The 11,468-nt window shown below is 41.3% G+C and overlaps 1 non-coding gene across 1 annotated transcript; it reads left to right on the forward strand.

Annotated features, from left to right (window-relative positions):
- Nucleotides 1-10,851: 10,851 nt before the first annotated feature.
- Nucleotides 10,852-10,955, forward strand: LOC120084354 (small nucleolar RNA R71). The gene has a single exon (XR_005483713.1). It is a non-coding gene; the product is annotated as a small nucleolar RNA R71 (small nucleolar RNA).
- Nucleotides 10,956-11,468: the final 513 nt, after the last annotated feature.

The following is an 11,468-nucleotide window of genomic DNA, read 5'->3' on the forward strand; positions in this document are numbered from 1 at the left end:
CCTCAAGTGGTGATGACGAGGAAGATGGTTGTTGTGATGGGTTAGACATTGATCATGTCTTTGTTCTCCCAGGTCAAACCCAGGTGGTCCACCTCTATTCATACTACGACTACCATGTTGATCTATATTAGGTTGTTGATTACCTTCCAAGGAAAAATTTTAGTGATTCTTCCAACCTGCATAGTAAGTGTTAAAGAATAGATTATTCTTAATAAAGCATATCGTCTGAAGGTTATGCGGATACATTTCAGGGATATGTGGTCCACTACATGTTACAAAGCTTAGATCCAGTACTTGATTTACGGACCCCATTTGATTACCATTCTCTCTACAATCCTTGTTCATAGTCATCGCTTGTAGCAGTTTTGTCATTGCGACCACATGAATTTGAAATGCCGTAATAGTGCCATTATCTGATTTAAAAGTATTTCTTTTTTTAATGCTCGATTGTGATTCGAATCCATTATCTTTCCAGTCTTCATGATTTTTAGAGATTTGGTCTAGTATAGCTTTAGCTTCAGTATATGTCTTCTACAGTAGGCCTCTTTCTACCGCTGAATCGACTGCAACTTGTGATGCTTTGGTGAGGCCGTCATAAAACATTTTTGTTTGCATGCAGTCAGGGAAACAATTAAGCAAGAAATTTTTCTTCTTAAATCTCTTCCAAGCTTTACTCAACATTTTTCGATCCTTCTGTTAGAAATTTGTAATTTCTCGCCACCGTTTGGCATTTTAGTTGGTGGGAAAATTTTCTTCATAAAATTAGCTACCATTTAATCCCACAAAGTAGTTTATCCTGGTTCAAATTAAAATGCCCATTATTTAGCCTCATTCTTTAATGAGAATGGAAACAAAACTAGTCTGATCTCTTTGACAGTAACGTTCGGAATCACAAACGTAATGTAAATGCCAAGGAAGCTTTTTAGGTGTGCTTGCAGTTCTTCTCCAGGTGTACATCCAAACTGCCCCGTTGATCGCATGCTATCATGAGATGCTTTAGGAGTGTATAAAGTAAAACAGATTAGAAGAATAAAGTCTAAGTGCTGCGTTCTGCCTTGATGCGTTTAAATGAATACAACGCGTTGGGGTGTTAGATTATGCACAGAAGGCACACAACTCCTTATAATAACGTTTAAGTTTTCCTAGATTAAACCCTAGTATAAATCTAATCTAGGTTCCTAGCAAGTCCATGATCGATCACAGGAATTCAGTTTCACTAACACAGATTATGCGTTGTACTTACAGTAGGAGGTTTTTCCTAAATAAATGTGAAAGAAGTATTATTTACACTAACATGCCATGCCTGTGCAAGACAATACAAAAGAGTTGAGTGGAGAGTGAAAGATCATGTGAAAATGGAATTTAAGTAGGTGGATGCGCCGGTTAAAGATAATTGCACACAACTGATGTAATGTGGATGAAATGGGATGGGTTGCTTATCTTTCTGTGCATGCGTTAGAGATCATTCAACACTTCTCAATACGAATAAGATACACGCCTATCTCTAGGATGCATGCATCTAGCTTAGAATGCAAGAAACACCAGTAAATCTATCTCTAGCTGTACTAGGCGTTCCACTTAATGTGGCTTAGCTATTCTTTCGAACAACTAAGTAAAGAAGCTCTTACCAATTTGTCAAGTTGGTTTAGGCGTTGGAACAGAATTATGCATGAAGTACTAATGCTTTCAACATAAACAGAAGATAAACAATAGCAAAAATGATGATCAAATATATGAATTTTATAAAGGATCAATGAGTCGTTACAAAGAACTATATTCAATCAAAATGAAATGGCACTGATATTAAGAGAGAAACTGAGTCAAGCCAAAGAATACAATCTCTTGTAGTTCTTTGGCTCAATCTTGTTGTGTACAATCACTTTAAAGAGCCAAGGATAGAGTATCTTTCTCAAGAATAACTTTCTCCACTTCCTGGCCAGCGGTGGTGGTGGTTCTTAGCTTCTTTGATCGTCTTACACCTCAGCACAGCTTGTACAAACTAAAAGTAAGTCTACAAAATTACAGAGAGTATGAAGCTTTTAATTGTCTGAACTGTTAATTGTAGAGGGTCTTCAAGTATTTATAGGTGTTGGTCTTGTCCACTTGGAGGATGGGCTGCATTTAAGTCCATGCCCTAGTCAGCATTAAACTCCATGTTCTGGTTGGCCGCCTGACCTCTGGAAGCTTTTCAGACGCTGCCTGCTGCTGGAAGCTTTTCAGACGCCGCCTATTGTAGGTGCCCATGCTTGCAAGTGGTGATGTGACACAATCAGCACGAAGCAATGAATCTTCTATGCGTTGAATTCCCTCCGACGCATGCCTCATGTGTTAGCGTGTTTCCTGTGGCACTTGTCTAATGCGTTATTGTCAGTTCTTGCGTTGAAACCTTGCAAAGTAGTGCGTTAGTTCCACGATTTTTAGTGATAAACTTATTTTACATGAAATTGCTATTTTTTTAAGTAAATCCATGCGTCTCTATTAAAAATGAGGAGAGTTTATCATAAAAAAAACTAATTGTTCTAAAGAGTAAAGATAACTTGTGTTTTTACAAGTTATCAACCACCCTCAAATTTGAACAATGCTTGTCCTCAAGCATTCTAAAATAATTCTTTGTTATCTCCTCTGCCTTATATGTGCAAATTTCACCTCTCTCATCATATTAATTTCAAAGCTGAAATAAGAGTTGGGAAAATATAACTTAGATTGACGCTTTTCTTAAAAGGACTAATATTTAGTTTTTGATGCAGCAGGCTTCTCATCGTAACTCCTTTCATTTCTCAAAACATTTCAATCTTTTCTAAACCAGCAATGCGTTAGATGCTCTTTTGAAAAACAAATGCTGGATAAAAAGAAAATGATTGTGTACTTGTTTACCCATGCGTTGCTCCAGGTATCCCACTTTCGTTTTGGCTTGCCCCCATGGGTGTCATACGAGCATCCAACTACGGATGAGAACCCTGTGCAACTAAACTCATATCTAATATTCATTCGTTTTTCAAAGTATAGTTTTTTTTTTCCAGATTAGATAGAGGAGTTTTATGGGACGCGTTGGTCTAGGATACTTAACTTCGTTTTGGCTTACCACACGGGTGTCATGGGGGCATCCAACTACGGCTAAGTGCCTGTTCCACTTAAGCTCATGTCATTTGAAATTTCTCTCTTTTGAAGTAATGATAGAGGAGCTGCGTTCAAAATTCTTCTTATTTTGTTTCCCTTTTTCTTTATAATAATACATTGATGCGTCTACGCTTGGATTTCCTTCATCCCCAAATTCGGAGATGAGCTATATCCTCATTGCTAAAAGAGAAACAAAGTTTTAAAAGGTTTTGAGAAATTGAAAGGAGTTTAAGACTTCAAGCTTGCTTGCGTTAGAAAGTAAACTTAATCATTTAAAGAGAAGTTCAAGCCTTGTCTATTTTCCTAACACCTATCTTATGCTTATGAGCTCATATAGTTGATATCATTGAGGTTAAGTTAAGCACAAGACTTAGAAATCAATCAAAGAACAAAAATAAAGTATGCTAAGGACAAACGCAAGGATCAAAGTGATAACTTCTCATTCAGTTTTCATATTTTAACATAGATTGCATAAACACAGCAAAAAGATGCAAAAGGAAAATTAAACCAAAATTACAAAATCATTTTAACCCAACACCCCAAGGTTCTACTGCGTTGCCGCATCATCTCTGTGATCTTATTCGGGGTTCTCGTCCATGAAGCGCAAGGGATTTTTGAGATGGGCTGGTAACGGAGGCAAGACAAACATACCCACCAAGACCTGATTGATATACTGCGTTGTGTAGACAAATTGGTCTTGCATGCGTCTTGTCTATTGCCTCAAGTAATCCCTTAATACCCAGTTTTGTTGTTGAAGTTCTTCAATTGATGCGGCCAACGATCGGAGTTGATCACTGATGAATGTTTTCAACTCCTCAAAGTCTATGCTGCATTGGTGTACTGAATCTTCTCGTCCAACTGGGTCTTCAAATGCTATTGCTCTACTGGACCTTAACCCAGTTGGATTAAAGATCACTGGAGGTGGCACAAAAATTTGGATTGGCCTTTGTTGGGGCAAAGGAATGGAGTGAGGTAGGTCCTGATCTATGAATATGGGTTCTTGATGCGTCTGTTATGGACTCCCTTATGGCTGAGCTATTGGTGAGCCATGGAAAAATTCAACTGCAGGCTGCGCTTCTTCAGCTAAAGGTTCTGGCTCAGCTTCACATTCTTCATTCTCTGAAGCTTCATTGCTGTGTTCAACTATCATGACGCGTCTTTTCTTGGGGGTGCATTTTGTTGGTCGAGATCAACGTGCCACTTCTTTGGCAGGTAAGGCTGGTTGATGCTGTGATCCGCGAGGGAGACGCCTTATTGCCTTTATGTCTATCAGACCATCGATTTCTTTATATTCATCCCCCAGAGGGATGCCCCCGCGTTCGCATAACGCACAGATCAGCCATGAAAAATATAGTTGCTTTTGTGGCTTATTCTTGATGGCCTTGATCTGGTCCCGTATAATCCTCCCAAGATCCAACGGGATGCATTTCATTATGCAGTAAGTGGCTAGGACGCGTTCTCTGGATAACGTTTCATCATGCGTTGTAGGCATGATGCTGCGTTTGATTAAATAATACCACATGTTAATGTTTGGATTCCTGAAAGCAAGCATTTTTTATCCATTCCTTGATGTGTACCACTTACTTCCAAGTTTGGCCACTGTCTTCAACGCATCTTTCAATTGACCAGGCGTTGGTTGCTTTAAGATGCGGTTTCCTTCTACGTCAGGATTACTATTCAAGTTGAATACTTCATTTATCTTGTCTGCTGAGAAGCGGATTAACACCCTTTCCTAGAAGGCGGTGTTCTTTTCCATGTCGAAATCATTGTTGTAGAACGCGCGGACAAGGTTGGGCCAGATGTGATCGTGCTTAATGCTGAATTGATTCCACCCTAGTGTGTTGATGGTTTCTGTGATATAGACTGGCAATGGGTGGCGTTCAGGGAAGAAACCTTTCTCTACTAGTATGTCACTAAATTGACGTTTCCTTCCCGTAGTTCTCTTAGGTAACGGCTCCATTACCTCGCGTTTCCCTGCCGCGTGTTCTCTTGCCTCTTTAGCCAACTCTCTTAATTCATTCTCCAACTCTTTTTGAAGATTGGTTTTCCTTCACTCTTATCTCGCGGGCGCATATTCTTCCAATCCATTTTCTAATGCGTTGTGCCCTTTTTTACGTGTTGCACCCTCAGGTCCAGGTGCAATTTCTTCTTCTTCCTCCAGTATCAACCTTATCTTCCTTGATACTCTTTTTGATTTTATAGGCCCTTCATCCACGTCAGATGGGCGTGGCTGCGACACGTCGGGGCCAACTCTCTTTTCTCTACTTTGTTCTTCTCTTCCTTCATTCTCTTCAATTTCTTCATTTTCCATCTCTTCTTCTAGCATTGATGCATATCTTTCTGGTTCGTCCAACTCAAGTGACGTGTTTGGTGGTTCTGAACGCGTCACTTGAGTTGCTTCTTGCTCTTAGTTGAGCATTGCTAGAATAGCTCCAAATACTTCCTCTTCATCACATCTTGCTAACTCTGCCAAGTATTCAAGGTTATGCTCTGACGCAGGACTGTCAGAGGCTGGGATAGGTGGAGTGAATGGCGGGGTGCCCACAGGGGTGTGAGGCGTCCCCGAAGAGGATATTAGGATGGGTGAAGGTGATGACTGGTTAGACGTGTCTGATTCCACTAGGTAAATTGTTGCTAAGGGTTCAATGGATAGAGGGGGAGGTGGCCGCACCGTTGGAGATGGTGCGGTATGGGCATAGGTACCAAGGTTATGTTCGGGATAAATGGTGGTGGGGTAGGCTTGGTATAAGGTTTGGACGCGGCCATAGATGACGGATGCGTCCTGGTCTTGGCTGGTGTCTTTACCCTTGGTTTAGGGGTAGACTTGGGTTTCTGTGGGGTTTTAGCTCTAGGCAGAGAAGTTTTGGCCGATGGGTTTACAGGTTTCTTGGAGCTCTTGGCCAAAGCTTTCATGTAGGTTGAAGGAGGTGTAGGGGCGGCCAGATGCTGAGCAGAGGTAGAGCCACCGTAATAGGATTTCGATTGGGTAGGGACGGAGGTTGATTTCCTAGGGCTAGGTGGTGGTGAACTCGAAAATGAAAAAGAGGAGAAGGAACTTACCGAAGAATCGTTACCTAGGCTGTAGCTTTGGTTCTGAGAATTTGAGTCGAACAACATTGTTCACCGGAGATGCTGAGTGAGAGAGGAAAATGGAGGTTTGTTGGATCTAAGGTTCTAGGGTTTCTGAAGAAATGGAGGTTCGTAGGCGTAGTGAACGAGAAGAAGAAGTGATTTAGTTCAAGTAAGGTTTTTATAGGGGAGAGAGGATGATCGCGGCTAACGTCAGGCGGCACCTGACGTCTGCAATTAATGCAAAGTGGAAAGGTCGTCTCTTTTAGCCAAAACACTTGAGCGTTTTGTGTTTTTGAGACGTGTCTCTTCAACTGCCCCCTGCGTTAGACTTGTGTCTAACGCGTCCAATGTTTCCGTTTTAATTATACACAACTTTTCTAAAAAAAACAATCAACTTAAAACCCTCAAATAACTAAACTATCAGATTCAAACATAACTTAAAATAGAGAATGCAAAAGAATAAGGTTGAGAGAGGCGTCCCTGGAAGATGTGGCGTTACAACTGCAGAGATGCCTTAACACAAGCTTCAACTTATCTCGCGTAGCGCAAGAGATGACTTTTGGTGTTCCTCATCGTCTTCAAAGTATGGCTTAACCCTTTGGCCGTTTACTTTGAATGCATGAGTGCCATCTTCTCGCATTAATTCCACAGTACTGTAGGGAAAGATTATTTTAATTATGAAGTGCCTGAACCATCTAGATTTCAACTTTCCTTGAAACAGACGCAAGCGTGAGTTGAACAATAAAACTTTATGACCAACAACAAGTACCTTCTTGCTGATGCGTTGGTCGTGCCAACGCTTTCTCTTTTCCTTATAGATCTTGTTGTTTTCATATGTGTTCATTTGCCATTCTTCGAGCTCGTTGAGCTGAAGCTTGCGTTGAATGCCCACCGCATCCGAATTCCTGTCCAACTTCTTTACTGCCCAAAATACCTTATGCTCCAACTCTACAGGAAGATGACATGCTTTACCAAATACAAGTGAGTAAGGAGACATACCTATAGGTGTTTTGTATGCAGTTCTGTAGGCCCAGAGTGCTTCATCTAGCCTCTGCGCCCAATCTTTCCGCGTTGTGCTGAGGACCATTTCCAGAATTGATTTGATTTCTCGATTTGAAATTTCTGCCTGACCATTTGTTTGAGGGTGGTAGGTGGTAGCAATCTTGTGCTTGACATTATATTTTGCAAGTAATTTTGAAACGATGCGATTGATTAAATGCGTTCCTTCATCGCTTATCAGAGTTCTCGGTGTTCCATAGCATGTGAAAATGTTCCTGATAAAAAATTTAGATACAGTAGACGCGTCGTTTTTTGCACAGGCTACTGCCTCTACCCACTTAGATACATAGTCTACAACCAACATGATATATTGCTAACCACAAGACAGAGGGAACGAGCCCATCCCCAGACATCAAATAACTCCACTTCAAGAATATTATTCAAAGGCATTGTGTCCCTTGAAGAAATATTCCCTATGCATTGACAAGGGTCACAATTTTGAACAAACTCTCGTGCGTCCTTAAAAAGGTTGGGCCAAAAGTAACCGCATTGACGGACTTTCGCCGTGGTCCTTTGCCGACCAAAATGCCCACCATAAGGAGAATTATGACATTTGGCCAAGATGCGTTGTGTTTCCTCCTCTGGGACGCATCGACGCAGTATAGAGTTTGGGCCTTGTTTATATAGAAACGGTTCATCCCGGAAATAAACTTACTGTCATGGACTAGCCGTTCTTCTGTTGGGAATTGAAGTTTTCAGGGAACTGCTTGGTGGTCAAGTAATTAACTGTATCAGCATACCAAGGTTCCCTACCTTCAATTCTAAACAGGCTCTCGTCAGGGAATACGTCCTTGATGTCGTTTTCTTGGACTTGCATTTCTTGATTTTTAAGCCTGGACAGGTGGTTAGCCACCTAATTTTCTGTTCCCTTTTGTCTTGGATGTCAATGTCAAATTCTTGTAGTAATAGAACCCATCTTATTAGTCTCAGCTTTGCGTCCTTCTTGCTCATCAAGAACTTGATGGTTGAGTGGTGGGTGTATATGGTGGCTGATGTACTAACTAAGTAAAAATGAAAATTTTCAATACCGAATACTATAGCCAACATCTCTTTCTCAGTAGTTGTATACTGTTCCTGAGAGTCGTTTAATGTTTTGGATGCGTAGGAGATGAGATGTATCAAGTTTCCCCTCTTCTGCCCTAACATAGTTCCCACTGCGACATTACTCACGTCACACATAAGAATGAAATGCTGTGTCTAGTCCGGTGCTATTAACACTGGGGCTGTTGTCAACGCATACTTCAAGGTTTTGAACACGTCAGTGCAGTCTTCGTTAAAAACATAGGGTCGGTTCGCCTCCAATAATGCACTCAGAGGTCGCTCTGAGAAAAGCTTCTGACGAACCATCTATAGAAGCCGACATGTCCTAGTAAACTTCTTAGCGTTTTGACATTTGCTGTGGTGAAAGTTTTGCTATTACATCAATCTTGGCTTCATCTACTTCCAAGCCAGCCTTGGATACTTTATGCCCCAAAACAATTCCTTCTGTCACCATGAAGTGACATTTTTCCCAATTCAGTACTAAGTTTGTTTCCTCGCACCGAGCGAGGATGACTTCTAAGTTATCCAGGCATAACTAGAATGAGTCTCCAAAGATTGAAAAGTCGTCCATGAAGACTTCCACGGTCTTCTCCAAGAATTCGGAGAAAATGGCCATCATACAACGTTGAAATGTCCCTAGTGCGTTGCATAGCCCAAAGGGCATGCGTTTGAATGCGAAAGTGCCAAAGGGACAAGTGAACGTGGTCTTCTCTTGATCTTCCAAATCTATTAAAATCTGGTTGTAACTAGAATAACCATGAAGAAAACAATAAAACTCTTTACCTGTAAGTCTATCAAGCATCTGATCGATGAAAAGAAGATTAAAGTGGTCCTTTTTAGTTGTTGCGTTGAGTTTTCGATAATCTATACAAACTCGCCAGCCTGTGACAGTTCTTGAAGGAATGAGTTCATTGTTGCTGTTTACTATCACGGTCGTTCCCTCTTTCTTTGAAACACATTGAACTGGACTAACCCAACTGCTGTCGGATATGGATAAATAACTCCTGCGTTAAGCCATTTCAGAATATCCTTTTTGACCACTTCTTTCATAATGGGGTTAAGCCTTCTTTGGGGCTTGATTGACACTGTCTTCCCTTCCTCTAGCCTAATTTTGTGCATACAATAGGATGGACTTATTCCACGAATATCTGCAAGCGTCCACCCTATCACGCGTTTATGTTTCTTCAACATCTGCAAAAGTGAATCTTCATTAGGCTTTGTGAGATTAACGAAAATGATAACAGGCAATGTATTATTAGTTCCAAGAAAAGCGTATTTCAAATGTTCAAGTAATTGTTTTAATTCGAGTTCAGATGGTTGTTCGAGTGAAGAATGCGTTGGTTTTATCTGTCGCTCACTCAGAATTGGCGGCTCGGATTCCTTCAGGGTTCCCTCCAACGCGAGAACTTCACATACTCAAGTCTCTTCTTCAGTCAATTCAATATTGTTTAGCTGACAATCATCACTGTCTGGGAATTTTAATGTGTTGAGCACATTAAATTTCACCTCTTTATTATCCACGTGCTTGGTTAGCTCACCTTTATGCACGTCAATAAGAACTTTCCCAGTAGCCAAGAAAGGGCGTCCAAGGATGATTGGAACTTCCCTATCTGTTTCGTAATCCAGAATAATGAAGTCTGCTGGGAATATGAGATTGTCGACCTTCACCAAAACATCTTCAAACTTCCCTTCCGGGTATTAAATTGTCTTGTCAACGAAATGAAGGGTGACAGAAGTAGGTTGTGCCTCCCAATTCTCAATTTCTTAAAACCTGAAAGGGCCATGAGATTGATGCTCGATTTTAGGTCGCACAACGCATGACCCACATCTAATCCTCCAATTGAACAAGGAACTGTGAAGCTCCCTGGGTTCTTCTGTTTCTATGGTAGCTTGTTGCTTACTAATGTGTTGCATTCCTGCGTCAGTGTTATTACTTCTTCTCACTGACTTTTCTCTTTTTCGTCAAAATGTCCTTAAAAAACTTCACGTATGTTGGCATCTGCTCCAAAGCTTCTATAAGTAGAATGTTGATGTGCAGTTGCTTTAAGAGCTTGAGAAAGCGCTTGAACTGATGTTCATCTTTCTTATTCATCAGATGCCTGGGGAATGGTGCATTCAGAGGCACCTCCTACTTTCCCACGTTAGACGTGCTGGTTTTCGAATGGCTTGTATTTTTTGGCATTCTCTCTTCCTGATTCGTTAAACATGTAATGCATTCTTTCGAAGGACTATTGTTACTTGGATTCATCTTTCTTTCTGCAAGGGCTCTTCCACTCCGCAACGTCATTGCGTGACAGTTATTATTCCTAGGTGTCTTTGTATTGCTAGGTAGAACGCCTGGCTGCCTACTTTTCAACTCGCTTACAATCTACCCCACCTGGAGTTCAAGATTTCTAATTGATGACGCCTGGCTCTTCAGCATTGCATTGTTCTGGGCTATGTATTTCTTTAGCTTTAGTATAGGATTTGTCCATCAGTCCTCTGGCTGCTCCTGCGTTTGCTGCCATCTGTGACGCCCTGTTTAGTCTGCCATAAAACATCTCTATCTAAATAGTCAAAGGTAGTCCATGGTTCGGGCAGTTTTTGACTAAGCCCTTGAAACGCTTCCATGCAGCGCTCAAGGTCTCAGTGTCTTCCTGTTCAAAGTTCATGATTTTTCAACGACTCTTCGCGTTGGTGGTAGGTGGGAAGTATTTCTGCATAAAATTTTCCACCAACTTTTCCCATGTGATGATTTCCCCAGGCTCTAATGAACTCACCCATTGCTTTGCGTCGTCTCGCAAAGAATAGGGAAACAAGGAGAGCCTGATTGCTTCTGGTGTGATTCTAGGAATCACAAAGGAATTACACGTTTCCAGGAAACACTTCATATGAGCATGAGGATCTTCGCCACGGCTACCCTCAAATTGTCTAGCAGTCTGGAGCATTTGGAGAGCATGAGGATCTTCGCCACGGCTACCCTCAAATTGTCTAGCAGTCTGGAGCATTTGGAGCATAACAAATTTCATTTCATACCTGGTTCTATCAGGCGTCGAATATATGATTCCTGGAGAGAAATCATATAGCACTGGGTCACGTATTCTCTCATAGGATGCGTGCTGTTGTTTGCCATCAGGATTGGGTTTTGTGCAGCATGAGCCAGTTGCTCATTTTGTTGTTCTTCCGCCATTGTTCTTTCC

Source organism: Benincasa hispida, chromosome 8 (assembly GCF_027475165.1).
Source record: "Benincasa hispida cultivar pf3 chromosome 8, pf3_genome.v1.1, whole genome shotgun sequence".
Classification (NCBI taxonomy): domain Eukaryota; kingdom Viridiplantae; phylum Streptophyta; class Magnoliopsida; order Cucurbitales; family Cucurbitaceae; genus Benincasa; species Benincasa hispida.